This window comes from Botryllus schlosseri, chromosome 3, assembly GCF_051294905.1.
Source record: "Botryllus schlosseri isolate E-star chromosome 3, Bs_hap1, whole genome shotgun sequence".
Lineage (NCBI taxonomy): Eukaryota > Metazoa > Chordata > Ascidiacea > Stolidobranchia > Styelidae > Botryllus > Botryllus schlosseri.
The window spans coordinates 36,117,254-36,136,523 of NC_137238.1; the positions used below are offsets into that span (position 1 = coordinate 36,117,254).

The following is a 19,270-nucleotide window of genomic DNA, read 5'->3' on the forward strand; positions in this document are numbered from 1 at the left end:
GGATCCACCAAGTTTGAAAAGTCAAAATGAACCCGTACGGGCAGAATGGCCGAGCGGTCTAAGGCGCTGCGTTCAGGTCGCAGTCTCCCCTAGAGGCGTGGGTTCGAATCCCACTTCTGTCATGTAATTTATTCGAACATCACCAATACTTAATTTTGTTGGATCGCCAGATATCGCGGTTGTACCCGCACGGGCAGAATGGCCGAGTGGTCTAAGGCGCTGCGTTCATGGCGCAGTCTCCCGTGGAGGTGTGGGTTCGAATCACACTTCTGTCATGTATTTTTATTCGAACATGACCAATACCTAATGTTGCTGGATCCCCAGATGTCGCGATTCTATACCCACACGGGCAGAATGGCCGAGTGGTCTAAGGCGCTGCGTTCAGGTCGCAGTCTCCCCTGGAGGCGTGGGCTCGAATCCCACTTCTGTCATATGTTTTTATTCGAACATCGATTGCCAGATTTCGCGGTTCGAGAATCAATGTTTGACTGGTAGCGGGCATTGGCGCCATCTTGAATTCAACAGATCGTAGTCATTCTGATACACACAATGCGACTATATGTCAGGATGTCACACTTTCGTGGTTTTTAAAACACATATTCAGTTATTCACGTGTCGTCAGGAGAAGTTGATAAAGTTGCGACTCAAATAGAAGTGGAGCCAGAAGGAAATACTCAAGTTTCTACTCATTGACAAGTAGCAATTTCCATGACATGCTCAATTCAGTTTATTATGAACAATTTTATCAGAATATTACACTACTAGATAGCAATACACTGAGAAACGAATTGGAGTAGTCTTTGAAACCAGATATGTCAAAATTGCATCACGTAGAAGGGGTCTCTTTACAATTTTACTCAGAAAGTGCTGCAAATTTACATATTGAAGTAACCTTCTAAATTTCCTTATCAAAAGTGTAAAAAGTTAGTAATTTCGTCTAAAAACCGTTCAAGTATAAGTGGAACTATAGTCAAAAACAGGGGCTCCCAACGTGGAATAAAATGTTAGAATCTTCCGTCAGATATATGTTTAATTACCCAGCAACTGGACACCGGCATAGAGTACACGTGAAACATGGGTTAGCCTACTCCGAAACTGCCGCGAAAGTTGATTAAAAATATTTTTAAAAAGTAAGCGCGCCTCAATCTACCCTCAGATACAAGGATTTCAGGAATCGCCGCGAAAGTTGATATTTTTTAGTCAATTTACCAGCGATCAGAGTTAGCGGTTTACATTTCCCGTTTATAAGCCCTCTTTCTCGAATCCGAAAATATGGGAAGCGATAAATATATGTCGAGCGTGATAAGGGGGCCATACAGGTAGGCAAGAATCGGCAGTGGCCAAATTATTCATCATCAGTACTCTCAAATAGAAGTACAATTAACGCCGTCAATTTCTACTCAAGCAGATTAGCGAATTCCAAGTAAGTAAAAAATGAAATATTCTCACTCAAGTTTTGCATAAAAATCTTGAAACTGTGAAGTAGAAGTTGATGTTGTCTAAAATCATAGCTATATACTTGAAGAGACGTTTCGGAGTGCAGAACTTTATGATATAGCTACTAATTATATATATGAGTTAACAATAGTCGGGTATTTATTATATTTTTATATATTAAATATACTATACTTGAGGAAGTTGTGCCAGTAGGCAAAATCCACTTGAGTACTTGGTTTCTCAGCAGAAGTGCTCAGTTTCTGACCATCTCAGTTTAGATATATAAAATCCTATTAGTGTGCGTGGTCGCAATTTGTTGATATCATCTTCAAAGACTCCAGTGAGATTATTTATAGTTGAAGGTTCTTACTTAATTACCGCGTAATATCATCAGTCAAGCATTAAAATATGTTCGGTGCTTGGATCTGCATGGTATCTTATTTGATGGGGTTTAATCCCTGCTGTAATTAATCAAGTTCGTCTGATGTACTAGGCTAATGATTATAACTAATTATCGCATATGCAGTCGATGCATGACCAGACCCAACCGCATTCTTTGATATGTGCGGCAGTGTGACCATAGATGAGATGTTCTTCGATTTATTCGTCTTTGATTCCGAGGTAGCCATAGCTAGACACAATATAATACTTATATGCGTGACAGTTTGAAATGGTAGCGATCTTTGCTTTGAACAGAACAAGCGTGCTGTGATATGACGCCATCAGTGCCAACTATGCGGAGAAATCTTTGAGACGAAAATCCGTAAAGAATTGCGTCTTGTGTATCGCGCTGTAGTGTGTATCTTGAGCGAATAAAACGAATAGAACCGCCGATTATTATGATTTGCACGCTCAACTTGGACAACTATAGATAATTCCAGTTGTCTAATTAGAGCAGGCGTGGCCAACTTTTACGAACCATGGCGCGGGCCACTTTCATGTTGATGACATTTTTAGTCGTCCGATAGGACCGAACCGAATTATAGGTAATGTTTAAAATAAGACTTATTTTACTACGCTTTAAAATTGATAACAATTATGTCATGAAAACTCGGTGTCGACTTTGCAGTGTGGCTCATTTGGCAAGGGCAGGATTATTCTGCGTTTAGACATAGCAATATTGAAGGTTTCGGTGAACATGCCTCTCTCATTTTGTGCACATGTTTCATCGCCGACGATCTCGCTGCTAGCGCACATGCGAAGTCGCATGTTGGGCGACACGTTATCACCTATTTGCGAATATAGTTAGACTCAAGTCTCTAAATTACGCGTAATTATAATTTTTATAACTAGGGTAATTTTTTTTACCTACAAAATGGAAGATTTTTACCTGGGAAATCTAAATTTGGACTCTTTTACCTAAAAAACTGAATTTTGACTAACTTGTGACCTCACGTATGCAAATTAAATGTTTTCGTACATGATGTCAAAATTGTACCACATATCTGTCATGTCAAAAAAATCGCCCTATAGTCATAACTCATTTCGAGAATTAACTCGCGGGCCACACAAAACCTTTTCGCGGGTCACATTTGGCCCGCGGGCCACGGGTTGGCTGCACCTGAATTGGAGTAAAACGTGATGCATGTGGTTTAACTCGTAATTTACGGGTATCTGTGGATCGCAACTGATAAATGAGGTAGCGGTCGGCAAGGAATGAACATGTCACACGTACGCACACGACTACGCATATTTAGACTGAGACAACTAGTTTTAGTTGTCTAATTACACGGATTAGAGCGAAATACAGGTAATCTAATTTGTTCAATCGTATTTGTTCTGATTATAATTTTAGTGAAAGCTGTGAAATGTTTCTACGCTAGTATTTTAAGTCTAATCTAATTTCCGGGTTTCTTGAAAACGCTACAGGGGAACTGTATAGTGCGAAACGAGCCTAGCTTGTTGTACAGATATTAGACATTCTCGTGCTTAAGAGAATGAGCTCCGGTTTGATATGAACTGAACTTCATTCAATTTCCAAGTTTTCGCGAATTCAGTAATTTTAATTCTAGTTTGGGAAACTTTATTGCTTCAATACGTTCGCTTTAACTAACACCCGATGAAGGAGCGGCGCTCCGTAAGCTCGTGTAACCGATGAAGTTATATTCATTCGCAAGCGGACGTTAAATTGAGTGTGAAAGCTACCAAGGTCTTATACGTCTAATTCTAATGTGATTTGGAAAGATTTGTGTAGCTATAATTCAAATTCACATCTAATTTGGAGAAGCTGAAAATGTTCTATAATTGTCCGGGTCCGATAAGTCTGGTACACACGGGAGGACGACGTCCGTGATTGGAGATAATTTTGCCGACTTATCTGGTCCGAATCCCGTTATTTTTTTATTACCACGCTCAATTACACTGATATTAAAATCTTAGGGACGGGTAAAACATGAGTCTTCGTCGGTGAATCTTAGACTGACCGTCAATTTGGCCGATTGCGTCTGTCGAGAGGTCTGTATCGTCCGCATTTCTATTTTGTGTAATTGTAAATGTTATTTGATAGCATATTGGCCTAATTACAATTTCAATTACAGCACATTGTTGTATGTAGAGGACGTTTGTAAATCACAACATATTATGAGGTAGAAGTAGTGAAAAGCTAGTTATGATTGAGTAAGTACTCGAGGTAGAGTAAAACTACTTGAGTACTTCAAAAAATAGAAGTACTTCGTTACTTAACACGTCTGTGTTTTGCCGAACCGTGAGGTCAAGAAGGTTGGGAACCACTGGTTTAGATTGTCGCGATTAATTTTACTGAAATGAAAATCTGTGGAATTAGGCAAATATTCGTTTTTTTGCTAAATTTTAGGCAGACAGTCAATTTGGGTAGATTGTTTCTATCGGAAGCCTTGTATCGTCCGCAAGGTCAGGAGGTCATCAATAATGGACTACGAAATATTGACCAGAACGGCGGTTCGCAACCTTTTTGACCACGCGAGATGGTAAATGCTCAAAACAAATATTGCGGACCGGTGAACTTTCAAAAATCAGAATGATCCTGACGAATCACTCTGCAACCAGTAGATATTCTTCAACTCGTGCATTAATCTGCATCTGTATCACTGTGGATTGGGTTCGAACAACAATTTCGCTGATTTGAAACTAATACTTGTTTTGAATTGAATTTGGGGTCACTCTGTAGCCCATCGGCAGCATGGCCGAGTGGTCTAAGGCGCTGCGTTCAGGTCGCAGTCTCCCCTGGAGGCGTGGGTTCGAATCCCACTGCTGTCACGATTTTATTGGAACGTCGAAGTTGACTTGTTCATTACAGCGAAATGCCGGTAATCTCATTCTAATTTAATTTTGTAATGTTTCGTCGATCTCGTTATAATTGTAATCTAATTCCTGATTTTGCTGACCATGCTACAGGAGAACCATATAGTACGAAACGAGCCGAGCTTGCTGCATTTGCTATTTTCGTCCTGGTGAGTTAACTGGACTTAATTTTTATTGTATTTCTTTCAAGAGCGGAATTTAATTCAATTTTTAAGTTTTTGCGTATTCAATATTTCCAATTCTAATCCAATTATTATGAAAAGCTGAAAATTTTCTAGTTGTCTACCTGTGTCATGAAGGGTAATTGATGTGGGATCCGCGTTTCCGACTTCTTCGTAGACATTGGTCAATTTTCGACCGCTATCGAGAATTTTGAATTCGCCATTCTCTAATTTAGCATCAAAATAGGCACTTAATTGCGGCAGCCTCCCAGTTTCAAAATTTGACGAGCACCTAAAAGGGGCATGCGCATTTCACTTTGCATATAATCGTGACTTGGTTTGTCGGTTTTAGTAAATTTCAGAGACTTTTTTTCCCCGTTAAGTGGTTGCGACATAGTCTTAAAAATAGCCGCTTGTAAATAACTAAAAATTTATGGTATTACTTCATAGGTGGCCAAAGCAAACAGAGTTGCTACTCGAGTAATGCCATCCATTTGTACTCAATTACAGGTAGAATTAGCAATTTCAAAGACATTTCCAAACTACTTTGGGTGATGTGAAGTAGGAAATGAACGGCTGAAAATTACTCAAGTAAGTTGGTCTGGTCGAGGGGTCTCATACTTTTACTAGGGTTACCATTCGTCCTCCTTCTGAAAATGTGTCCTTCTCTTTAGCCTATAATATGAAAAAGACCATATGCGCGATATGTAGACCGAATTGACGAGAGGCTGGTATTTCGGGAGTCGAGTGGAAAAAATTATACCAATGACATCAGCTGTCTAAATGGGAGAATCGCCCGTTTTCTCGTCCACTATAGTAACTTTTGCAGCCTGTGAAATGTGTCCTCCTTCACGAAAATGACGAAAGGAAGAGGTACGATCTTTGGAAATATAGATTCTACTACCATGATGCAGGGTCTGTTTCATGTCATTATAATGGGAAGTTCACTCTAAAAGCAATGAAAACTTATCCCAAAACTGCTTTCTACTTTTCAAAATTCAAATGGTAAAAGTTAGCAGTTTCAACTAAAAATGTTCAATTGAAAGTAGTATAAAAAATTGACTGATTAGGGAAAGTAGGCAAGTACGAGTAACCCTTAAAAGTAGAAGTACTTCGTTACAGACCACCTCTCCATGATTTGTGTATATGATTATCATCGATGAAAGTTTGACCAATAACCATCTTTGAATTTCATCAAACCTATTGAAAGTCGCTGGGGGACCGTTCAACACGTTCAACACAAAAATCATATAATCCAACAAGGAACATACACCAATCACTTCAAAACACGAAAAAATCGCGATAACATGAAATTATGAACACTCACCTCGGGTAAGAAGTTGGAACATGTAAATAAGACGAATACACATTGCACACAGGACCAGAATTAAAAGTAGATAGCATAAAGACAAGAAGCGATGAAAATGAATTATATAGGTCTGTGCGTCTGTGAATAGGCGGAGTAGATTTGTTGTCACGACCTGGTAATCTCAAGCACAGACTGGTATCTCGGATGAAGGTATTAATAGAGGTACTTTCAAACAAAGAGATTCAACATTCAGATTTAACACACAGATTACTCAAGGACTCAATTACTGCGCCACGAGGACCGGTAATTGGAACATATGTTACGATATTAGGGGTCACCAAATCAACAGCTATCATCAACCGGATTTTTCTGCGTCGGCATTATCTTTTCTCAATTTGATTCTTCTGTTCTGAAACCATACTTTCACGACCGTCTCCGAAAGATTCAGTTCATCAGCAATCTTCGTGCGATCCTCTCCCACAGCGTGATGCTGCTTTTGGAATTCTTTCTCCAGTCTTTCCAGCTGCGTCTCAGTAAACACAGTGCGGTGCCTTTTCGATTTATTATCGCCTTTCAGAGGCAAAGAGCCCGATGTATCTTGTCCGTAGTTAGGAATAGCCACGGTCCAAGGGAGCGGTGACACGACCGGCGGATACCATTGCACCTGAGGGGCGTGAGATGGCATCAAAACCCATTTATACGGAGCGTGCTGATAGTTCGTTGTTTCACCCCAGGGATATAATCCATAAGGATTTCCAGTTGTAGGAATCCCACTATGCACAAGATGACCATACAACCCAGAATTTACTGATTCAAACTGCTGCTGACAGCTATAATTTGCAGCAAGAGACCGGTGTTCTTGATTTTTCGAATCGATGGAATCAGATGATATGTCGCCGTGATACTCTGGAGTTGTAGGTGACGCTGTTCTTTCGTCTTCACTTCGATCCTCGATGTTTCTTAGCCCCGAATTTGGTACCTCACTTTCACTGGCTATCCCCGAGTCTCGTGAATCGGGCTTAGTAGGCCTGGCAATATCGCATTTCGAAGATGCCACATTTTCCGAATCGCATTCTCCAATCGTTGCCTCGTTTTGTAGCGAATCGCTGCTGTGGCCTGCATCCTGTTCTGTTTTTGGCACGCCAAGAACGAGCGTCGAAGACACGAGCGTTCCGTTTTCAATGTAAGTCGGTTCTTCAGTATCTCTCGGAGCAGTATAGTTGTCGTACGGGCGAAACCCAAAAAGCACGCTTCTTCGTTGGTCCAATATCTCCTGACTTTCATAAAAAGGTTGTAACGCGTTTCTGTACGGAATCATTGTCGCGGACATACAATGCTTCTCTCTAGCTCTTCTCAATGAAATAACAGAACTGCTACATTTTTCACCGTCTTATATATTCTAGATATTTCGGTATATCCATCCTTTCATGTAGGTCATGTACAGAGTTGATATCTTCAAAGGCACCGGTGGCATTATGAGCTCAAGGTGCTTGCTTAATTACCGCGTAATATCATCGCTCGAGCGATAGATCATCTTTGGAGGTATAGTTTGTGTATAGTACGGGTATTTTATTTGATGGGGTTTAATCCCTGGTGTCATTAATCGAGTTCGTCTGATGTACTCGGTAATGATGATAACTAATTCCATCTCCTTATCGCATGCGTGTAGACGATGCATGACCAGACCGCATACTATGTTCGGCAGCGTGACTTAGATTAGATGTTCAATTGTTCATGGATCTATTCGTCTTTGATTCCAAAGCAGCCAGAACAAAGAGCTGCTTGCGCGCGTGGCCTATTCAAGTTGCAGGGATCTTTGCTTTGAACAGAACAGCCGACAGTCAGGTTATTGATTCCGCGTAGTCGAAACCAATTACAGTCATCTTTGATTGTGATTGGAACTCATTTTGCGTACCTACTTGATCCGATATTCGTCGTTGAGATCAGCGGTTCTCGGCCGCCGGTCCCGGTCCGTCAAATATTTCAGATAGCCTAAGCCTATACATCACAATTCCTAAACACAAGAAGTTGTACGCTTCTCTAGAGAGATATAAAGCATCCAATTTCAAAGTGATTCAGAAATTTGGAACGCACTTTTTGTATGGTCAATCAATCAATCAATCAGGTTTATTAATATTTTCATCGTTTCAAAACATCATAAGACTGCGATACAATGAAAAGATGGAAGGCGAAAAGAAGGTGTCGAAACAACTTGGAGTAGATTTTAAGATCAGACACCCACCTTAGCCTAGACCAGGGGTTCTCAACCTGGGGGGCGCGGGAGGCTCTCAGGGGGGGCGCGAGAAATTGACGAAGTCAGTAGAGGGGGGGGCGCGAAAAAATTGACAAAGTCAGTATAAATTGTATGTGTCTGAACATGTGTTTCACATCCATTATGAGAAGACGATTAATGAAGATGAAATTTATTCCATATTCAAGAAAGCTTGCAAAATACAAACTCTAGCAACCGCGCTCAACGGAGTATAGTCTGATTTCAACTTCATTTGAGCAAATTTTTGAAATTCTCTGGAGATATAGAGAGCAATTCCCACGTGTAAGTCATTCATTGCTTCATAGCTTTTACAGTAGCCTAAAGCTTGTCGCGCTGGGCATCTCTTGTTAGGAGCTTGCGAACTGCACTGCCTAAGACAGACTTAGATGCAACATAGGTTGCCCGGTTTCGCCCTCAATTAGGCTATAAATCAACACAATTTAATTAATTTCCAAAACTGATCAAATTTAGCCTGACAGGACAGAACGACGCCTTGCTCTCTGTACTCACTACCAGCATCAGGATTAGTCTCAGGGTGACCTACCTTGAAATTAATTAATGGATGTCTTGTTCAATGTTTTTTTGTTATTTTCAAACAAAGTTTGGAGAAATTTGTCAGCAATGTAAAAGACTCAACAACCGGAATGCAGATTCAATATTGGCGTAAGATATACCTTATGTATACTATTAGAATTGGGGTGGGTAGCCTGCGGTCGTAGAAGGGAATTTGAGCGGCCGTCGACGCCTAATTCAATTAGTATGTGTTGGCGGCCGTAGACATGCAAATTGCAATTACGAATTCACTCCCGCATTTTCGAGAGATTTTAATTAATCTTGAAATTTTCTTCGCCCTCCGCGCAATTCAACAAGACTTCATTTTTCGATTTTAATGCAGTAGCGCCCTTCTTAATCTGAGCCGGAATGGGAATTGGCAAGAAATAACAATTCGTTCGCGGCCCCAAAAAATTTTCGCGCTCCGCGCGACAATATGCACCTCCTGTAAACTATTCATAACATTGCCACTCGCGATTTCGGTGCGTACAATAGGCCATTGCGAAAAGTAGAATAGTCTGGAGTTCACCGGAAATGGATATGGACAGTTTACCATAGGAATTTTGCGTCCAGATCGTTCATTGCGGCTATGCCCTGGAATGCGGCCTTAGGCTACATAAGTAATCGAAATGCGGCCATGATTATCAAAAACGTTGCCCACCTCTGTATTAGATGATGTGCTCTTTTTGACATGACGATAAATGCAAGGGGGGTCAGGGGGCGCGATTTTTTTGACCATCTCCAAGGGGGGCGCGTGTCAAAAAAGGTTGAGAGCCACTGGCCTAGACGAAGTAAGTAAGAGGCATGCACACTGAATGAAAAGTAATGTAGAGAAGAATATAAGACGCAAGCGACAAAAGGAGGTGGAATGTGGCGAAGGTCGAGGTCGATGTTAGGTAGTGGTCCTGTAATCCTGAAAAATGGCTAGTATTGATTTAAATGAAAATGCTTGTATTTCGACTTGAATGCGGACATGCTATGACATGACATGCATGGCATGGTATCGTAATATCGGCCTAAACTTGATAGTCTGCTTTGGACGTAGCGCACGTCACAATGCTGCAAGTACAAAACAGTTTCAAAGTAGTCAATGCTATATGATTAATACGTTCTAACTAATGAAGTTACGAAATAGCGACATTATGCAGTAGAGTAGAGGCTATAAGAAACAGCAAGCTTGCATATTTTTCAAGCGGAACCGGACAATACAGCTGAAGTTAGTGGTTTCAACTAGAGATGGTGTGAACGTGAGATTCGCGTTCGCGTTCTGTGTGCTGTGAACCTCAAAAATTTAGAGGTTCACGTTCACAAACGAACCTTGATAGGTTCTGGACTCTGAACCGTTTTCAATATATTACAGTTTTCACTTCATTATAACATCTTTGGTCGAAATTTATTGCATTTATACTGCGGGCCGCTATATGCATGGCGCTGGCAGCATAAAAAAAATTAACACTAAACGAGCATGCACCTTGACAATCTCAAAAATTGAACTTGCTTTGTTACAAAAATTTGCTCGAATACTTCGTGACTCTCTGCTGCGAGCTTGATTCGCAATCAAACAACCTCAAGAGCGAAATACACTATAGGCCTACATGTAGGTACAGTCAGCGAATGATGCTTATTCAACCAATCAATGAAATTGATAGCGTCGTCCTGATGTAAAAAATCTAGCAGGCGAACGGAGTCAATCTTGATTTCATTATTGTAGCATAAAACCAAATTCCTGCGATTGGGGTGTTAGCTACTGCTGTATAACTTGTTAATGGGGTAATATCTACTCTACACTCTACTCGATATCAACGTATAGCAAATGGCAATACTCAGACGCAGAATATACATTGTCCCGTCTAGCCTGGACCGTTAAGGCGTAAGCTTATTGCCTAGCAAGTCCTCGACGAGATTGTTGGTAAAGCGACGCAAGATGTTGATTTTATGGGATAAATTGATATAAAATTTGATTGCCCCAGTTCATACATTTAGCGACATTTAAACCGTCAATATGTACTTCAGCATTGTGGTATTATGACGCCCTAGTCGTCGCTCGGTATCGTATATACGTACAGTAATATAGGCTATCACTTCACTGAAATGTAGGGTTGGAATTAGCAATATGAAGTCACGTGACGACATGAGGTTCACGCTCACATTCACACAGAACCTTTCAAAAAGGTTCGCGTTCTCATGAACATGAACCTTTCAGAGGTTCACACCATCCCTAGTTTCAACAGCACTTCGCCTTGCACAAACTTCAATAACCTACATCCATCATATCTCACACGACAAATATCAAAAAGCAGCATACAATGAAGTTTCCAATATTCACAATAGTTTGCAGTGGCAATTTGGGGGAATTTTGATTATTGTTCATGGGTTGCCGGTCCGCGGCACTTATTTTGAAGTTTTACTCATCCATGAGGCCGAAAAGGTTGAAAACCACTATAGCTCAGATTATCGCGCTTAATGTTACCGAAATGAAAATCAATGAAATTAGGAAAATATTAGTTTTCTTTGCTAAATGTCAGGCAGCTAATTTGGGGGGATAGTCTCTGTCGGAACTCGTAAACCGTAAAGGACTGCCCTTATGCTGACCGAAAACTTCGTTATATATACAAAATACTTATAGGCTTAATTATCCATATAGGCGCCTAAATGACTGGCGCCGAATGTTCTTGTCTTGGCAATCTTAACCTCACAAAACAAATACCATCCTGCAGGAACAAATTCTATGCAAGTGAAGAAATACCAATCAGAAATCGTGTGATCTTCCAGTTTAGTACGTTTGGGCGATTCGAAGTCATATGACTCGAGACTCCGACGGCCAATACCGACATTTCATTGTAATTTCGAAGAGAAGTAAAGTAACCACACTCTTGGGATTTCGTCTATTGGTACTGGTCTTGAAAATGCGACCAGATACTGTTAAAATTGAGGAAAATTAATATATTATAATTTCGAACCATTCGATATCACCAAACAGAGTTATAAAAAGTGGGTTTAACAAAACTTTAACTGGAGACTGATAAGTCAACACAATGACTTGGACTCGGACTCGAGTCATATTACCATGACTCGGACTCGACCCGCTGCTCGATGACTTGGACTCGGACTTGAGTCGATGGTGAAGTGACAATGACTCGACTTGACTCGAGTCAAAACCAGGGCTGTGGAGTCGGAGTCGGAGTCGGTGGAGTCGGAGTCGGAGTCGGGGTGATTTTCGCTTGATGGAGTCGGAGTCGGAGTCGTGAAAACTATAATAGCTGGAGTCGGAGTCGGAGTCGGAGTCGGTGGGAAAATACTGACTGGAGTCGGAGTCGGAGTTTGGGAGAATGACACTGACTTCGACTCCGACTCCGACTCCAACTTCTCTATCATGAAAACATTCGCTTTCAAAGAATTTTCAATATAATTTTTACGTACCACCAATCACTGTTATTAATAACCATACAGATCAGGTGCGGCCAGCCCGTGGCACGCACGCCAAATTTGGCACAGGAGAAGGTTAGGCGTGGCCTGCGAGGTAATTCTCGAAATTATTTATGACATCAGGTACAATTGCAAGGCCAACCAAAATTTGATTAGCATGACCGCGAAATTTGATGATGACTAAAACAACAGTTCTGACGCATTGACGTATCCAGGAGTCAGCCACATTTATCCCAGATCTTCGTATATGACCATAAAGTAGATCAATTCATAGCAGATTTATTTGACTTGAAATTTTCCTCGGTACTTCGCATGATTCATTGTCACTAGATTTCTTGCATTCAGTATTTGAGCCCCCTTCTGAAAATTATAAATACATATTATTCACAGAATTGAGTCTAACTATTCGCAATTAGGAGATAACGTGTCGTTCAACATGCGGCTTCGCTTGTGCACTCGCAGCAAGATCGTCGACAAAACATTTGCACAAAATGATAGAGGCATGTTCACTGATACCGTCGATTTTGCTATGTCTAAACGTCGAATAATCCTGTCCTTACCAAATGAGCCCAGTAGTACACAGATGCGACCCCCAATGTATGTTAGCGACATATTTATTGATATAGCCTAATTCAGTCGCACTGCACTGCACTGTACTGCACTGCACTGTTGCATGACATATTGTTATCAATTTAGAGCGTAATAATATAAGTCCTGTGTGCAATGTAACCTAATTCGGTTCGCTCCTATCGACGACAAAAAAAGGTTATCAACATTCCAGTTGCCCGCGCAATGGTTCGTAAATCTCAGGTGTCCCTTTCGCCGAAAAAGTTGCCCACCCCTGATATGGATAAAATTAGACATCACTTGCAAATTACAACTCAGTTGCAGAGGGGAAGAAAATCGCAAGATGAGTTTTCGCGATGCAGTCAAAATTGATGCAATTTTTGGAATTATACCATGATACTGTGACTGAGCAAATGCATCGGCTGGTTTTGTAAAATTGTAAAAATGATGTAACTATGACCAAACCATGCTTCCCACTTGACAAAATTGAAAATGTTTGTTGTGTAGCTGAGCTGTTTGGGTCGAATAAATGATTAAGAAAGACTGCAAGTCCCAATCCTTGAATACTTGATGTACATGTAGACTAGACATAGGCTATGGTCTTTGACTACTTAACTAAATTCCATTTATGACCAATGTCTATTAGTAGTAAGAGTGTGTGTGCTTGTAATCAGGATAGTGTGCAATGACAAAATTAGTAAGTTCAATCTCTTTATTAGATGCTGACTCATACACAAGAGGTACACTTGGATTTTTTATCTACATTTTTATTATACAGGATTGGATAGCTGCCATATTTGAATGATTCATACATTTCAGGATATTAGATAGTCCATGTTATAAAAACTTGAAAAAGGAAGGATATTTAGCAAATTTTTCTTTCATGTTAATTGCATAGTGGATAATTCGAGCTGTGCCACAATGAAACAATTTAGCATGCCACCGATAATCATATGTTTGCATTTAATGGTTGTATGATAGTCATTCAACCGACAATGTGGCATATAATTTTCGAAGTAAATTGGTAATAATGCTGGAGTCGGAGTCGGGAGTCGGATTCGGAGTCGGTACGTTTAAAGACTCAGGAGTCGGAGTCGGAGTCGGTATATTAAAAATGTGTGGAGTCGGAGTCGGAGCCGGAGTCGGTGGTAAAATTGACCGACTCCACAGCCCTGGTCAAAACTATAAAAGTGAGATTGACTTGTGACTCGGAGCCATGTGACTTGGTTACAACCAATGTTCCCACTAAGCTGCGCAGTGAGCACGTGCGGAAATGCGCAGTGCTGACAAGGTCTCTGCGCACAGAAAATCCAAGTTGCGCACAAAAAATCCGAAGTGATGATATTTTTCTTTAGTCGTTACGAACTGTTGTCCAAGGGCCTGCGCAGTAAGTTGGTGAGTGTGCGCAGACTCTCCCTAAATTAGAGGGAACACTGGTCGGAAGGCCTGTATCGTCCGCAAGTTCATGGGGGCATTAATAATGGACTAGATATGAAATATGGACTCGATCGGTAGTTCGCACGCTTTTTGACCACGCGGACCGGTAAAAGCTGAAAACAAATGTAACCGGTACATGAAGTTTGAAAAGTCCTGAAGCCGTCCAGGCAGAATGGCCGAGTGGTCTAAGGCGCTGCGTTCAGGTCGCAGTCTCCCCTGGAGGCGTGGGTTCGAATCCCACTTCTGTCATATATTTTGGTTCGACCAATATCAATACTTAATGTTGTTCGATTGCCAGATTTCGCGGTTCGAGAATCAATGTTTGACTGATAGGGGGCACTGGCACCCTCTTGAATTCAGCAGATTTGTGTTAATTCTGCTACAATCGTGGTCGTTTTGATACGCCCGATGCGCACCGGTGAACTTGAAATAATCAAAATGAACCCGACGAATCACTCTGCAACCAGAAGATATTCCGTAACTCCTGTATTAATTTGTTTTGAAGAACAATTTGGCTGATTTGAAACTAATATTTCTCTCGCATTGGATTCGGGGTCACCCCATAACTCGTCGGCAGCATGGCCGAGTGGTCTAAGGCGCTGCGTTCAGGTCGCAGTCTCCCCTGAAGGCGTGGGTTCGAATCCCACTTCTGTCATATATTTTGATTCGAACATCATACACAATGTTGTTCGATTGCCCGATTTCTCGGAGAATCAATATTTGACTGATAGCAAACATTGGCGCCATCTTGAATTCAACAGAATTCGTGGTCATTCCGCTACACTCGTGGTCATTTTGATGCACCCCATGCGACTATGTCAGGAGGTCACTATTTCGTGGTTGTTAAAAGGCATATTCAGTTATTCACGTGTCATCATGAGAAGTAGACAAAGTTGCGACTTAAAAAGAAGTGGAACCAGCAGAAAATCCTAAAGATTCTACTCATTGACAACTAGAAGTAGCAATCTCCAATAAAACATGCTCAGTTCCGTTTATTATGAACAAGTTTATCAGAATAATACACTACAAGATGGCAATACACCGAGAAGGTGCCGAAACGAATTGGAGTAGTCTTTGAAACCAGATATGTCAAAATTGCATCAATAGAAGTTGAAAATGAAGATCTGTAAAGTGCTCGCGTAAATAGTTTCGAAAGTAGATTTGAGGGAGGAGTCGCATGCTCTTACCAGTTCTTAAGAGGTGGCTACCCACGAAAAATGATGGGAGATTACAAATAGTCGCAATGTGTGAATATATATTGAGTATTTCGCGTGGTTTTCTTGACAATTTTACTCGGAAAGTGATGCAAATTTACATATTGAGGCAACCTTCTAAATTTCATAATCAAAAGTGTAAAAAGTTACTAGTTTTGTCTAAAAACCTTCCAAGTAGAAGTAGAACTGATATAAAACAGTGGTTCCCAACGTGGGCTAAAATGTTAGAATGTTCAGTCAGATATATGTTTAATTACACGGCAATCGGACACCGGCACAAAAATATACGTGACACATGCTGGGTTATTCTGGAACTGCCGCGAATGTGGACTAAAAATATTTTCAAAATGTCAGCCCGTCACAATCTATCCGCTGATACCAGGGTTTTTAGAAATCGCCGCGAAAGCTGAACCTTTTTTAGCCAATTTACCAGCGATCAGAGTTAGCTGTTTAAATTTCTCGTTTATAAGCCTCTTTCTCGAATCCGAAAATATGGGGAGCGATAACTATATGTCGAGCGGTATAAGGGGGCTATTAGTCGAAAGAGGTTGGGAACCACGGCCTCATGATGACGTGGCCACTTCGGTAAATATCAGAGGTAGGCAAGAGCCGGCAGTGGTCAAAGTAGTCACCGTCAGTACTCTGAAGTAGAAGTAGAAGTAACGCCGTCAATTTCTACTCAAGTAGAGTAGCGAGCTCCAAGTAAGTAAAAAATGAAATATTTCCAGTCTAGTTTTGCATAAAAATATTGAAACTGTGAAGTAGAAGTAGATGATGTCTAAAATCATAGCTAGATACTTGAAGAGACTTTTTGGGGTGCAGAACATTATGATAGCTACTCATTATATATATGAATTACCAATAGTCGGGTATTTATTATATTTTTATATATTGAATATACTTTTTGGGGTGCAGAACATTATGATAGCTACTCATTATATATATGAATTAACAATAGTCGGGTATTTATTATATTTTTGTATATTGAATATACTTAAGGAAGTTGTGCGAGTATAGGCAAAATCTACTTGAGTACTTGGTTTCTAAGCAGAAGTACTTAGTTTCTGGCCATCTCAGTTTGAATATATAGAATCCTATTAGTGTGCGTGGTCGCAATTTGTTGATATCATCTTCAAAGACTCCAGTGACATTATTTATAGCTAAAGGTTCTTAATTAATTACCGAGTAATATCATCAGTCAGGCATTTAAATATGTTTGGTTCTCGTATCTGCATGGAATCTGATTTGATGGAGTTTAATCCCTGTTGTAATTCATCCAGTTCGTCTGGTGTACTAGGCTAATGATGATAACTAATTATCGCATGTGCAGTCGATGCATGACCAGACCCGACCGCATGCTCTGATGTGTGCGGCAATGTGACCATAGATTAGATGTTCATGGATATATTCGTCTTTGATTTGATTCCGAGGTAGCCATATCCAGTCCAGACACAACAGAACGCCTACGCGTGACCGTTTCAAATTGCAGCGATCTTTGCTTTGAACAGAACAAGCGTGATGTGATTTCACGCCATCAGTGTCAACTGCAGAGTAACCTTTGAGACGAACATCCGTAAAGAATTGAGTCTTGTATATCGCGCGACAGTGTGTGTCTTGAGCAAATAGAACCGCCAATTATTATGATTTGCACGCCTGACTTGAACAACTAGATAATTCAAGTTGTCTAATTAGAGTAAAGATTGATGCAGGTGGTTTAATTCGTATTTTTGCGGGTATCTGTGGATCTCAACTGGTGAATGAGGTATAGCGGTCGGTAAGGAATGAACATGAACAGTTGAACACGTACGCACACGCCTACGCATAGTTAGACTGAGAAAACTAGTTTTAGTTGTCTCATTATGCTGATTATAGCGAAATACGTGTAAATCTAATTTGCTAAATCGTATTTGTTCTAATTATAATTTTAGTGAAACTTGTGAAATGTTTCTACCGCTCTAATTTAAACTCTAATACAATTTCTGGTTTTCTTGAAAACGCTACAGGAGAACTGTATAGTGCGAAACGAGCCAAGCTTGTTGTACAGATATTTGACATTCTCGTGATTAAGAGAATGGGCTCTAATTTGATATGAACTGAACTCGATTCAATTTCCAAGTTTTAACGAATTCAGTAATTTTAATCCTAGTTTGCAAAACTGTACTGCTTCAATACTTCCGCTTTAACTAACACCCGATGAAGGAGCGGAGATAATTTTGCCGACTTATCTGATCCGAATCCCGTTATTTTTTTGCCACGCTTAATTACACTGATATTAAAATGTTAGGGACGGGGAAAACATGAGTTTTTGTCGATGATTCTTGGACTGACAGTCAATTTGGCCGATCGCGTCTGTCGAGAGGTCTGTATCGTCCGCAAGGTGGCGGCATGGCGCCATCTCGTCATCGGCATGATTGCATCCAAAATATTGTGTGCATTGAAATATGGACTTGAAACTCGGTCTGCAATAGATATTGGATAGACATCCCAACTTTATACTGGTAAGATCTCAGGCTTTGTTCAGATTCCCGTTACGTCTACGGATGCTGCCTCATTTATTATTACTCCAAATGTGAACCCTGTTAAAAGACAGTTTATTCCGCCTAATTCGGACACCGGATACCCCAGAAAACCGCTTTATTCGACTGAAATGCTCTGGAACAAAGAGAAAAATCTCATGTAAAAAATACGGTTTATTCGGACATTGGCTCGTAATCCCTATCGGTAGGTTATGGTACAATAAACAGTAGGCCTACTTCGTTCGTTTTAAAACAAGATGAGAGATTATAATGAAACAATGACGAGCCATACAGTAACAGTAAGGTTACTACAGGGTTGTAACCAAGTCACGAAGCTCCGAGGCTCAAGTCAATCTCACTTTTATAGTTTTGACTCGTGTCAAGTCGAGTCATTTTCAAGTCATCACCGGGTCAAGTCCGAGTCCAAGTCAGCTAGCAGAGGGTCGAGTCCGAGTCATGGTATTATGATTTGAGTCCGAGTCCAAGTCATTCTGTTGACTGCTCAGTTTCATGTTAAAGTCTTGTTAAACCCACATTTTATAGCTCTGTTTGGTGATATCGACTGGTTCTGGTTCGCATTTATAATATACTAATTTTTTTCACTTTTAGCAGTTTCTGGCCGCATATTCAAATACCAGTACCAATAGACGAAATCCCAATAGTGTGCTTACTTTACTATTCTTCGAAATTACAATGAAATGTCTGTCTTGGCCGTCTGAGTCTCGACTTGGTTCGAGTCATGCGCAATGACTCGAGTCCAAGACGAGTCAATACACAGATTGACTCGAGTCGAGTCATTTCCGTTTTTTGAGAAAATGACTCGAGTCATTGCAACCCTGGGCTACTATACGTTCTCTTTTTAGAGGATTTGTCCTTCTTTTTGGAGAAATCTCCTTCCTTGGTCTAAATGTCCTTCTTTTTGACAATTTGTCCTCCGTTTTACCCTAAAATGGCCCAAAAGACCACGAAAGACGTTCGGTTTCGTTCTGAGAGACAGGCGACCGGTTACCCGGTAAACAAATCTGAAAAGTGACCTATTTTTAGTAAATACCACAAAAGTATCGTAAAAAAGGGGGTAATTCTGTAATTCGGGAGTCGAG

General features: G+C 40.6%; 5 non-coding genes across 5 annotated transcripts; all 5 read left to right on the top strand.

The window, feature by feature from the left end:
• Window positions 1-39: 39 nt before the first annotated feature.
• Window positions 40-122, top strand: Trnal-cag (transfer RNA leucine (anticodon CAG)). The gene has a single exon. It is a non-coding gene; the product is annotated as a tRNA-Leu (tRNA).
• Window positions 123-348: 226 nt separating this feature from the next.
• Window positions 349-431, top strand: Trnal-cag (transfer RNA leucine (anticodon CAG)). The gene has a single exon. It is a non-coding gene; the product is annotated as a tRNA-Leu (tRNA).
• Window positions 432-4,588: 4,157 nt separating this feature from the next.
• Window positions 4,589-4,671, top strand: Trnal-cag (transfer RNA leucine (anticodon CAG)). Its single transcript has one exon. It is a non-coding gene; the product is annotated as a tRNA-Leu (tRNA).
• Window positions 4,672-14,606: 9,935 nt separating this feature from the next.
• Window positions 14,607-14,689, top strand: Trnal-cag (transfer RNA leucine (anticodon CAG)). The gene has a single exon. It is a non-coding gene; the product is annotated as a tRNA-Leu (tRNA).
• Window positions 14,690-15,012: 323 nt separating this feature from the next.
• Window positions 15,013-15,095, top strand: Trnal-cag (transfer RNA leucine (anticodon CAG)). The gene has a single exon. It is a non-coding gene; the product is annotated as a tRNA-Leu (tRNA).
• Window positions 15,096-19,270: the final 4,175 nt, after the last annotated feature.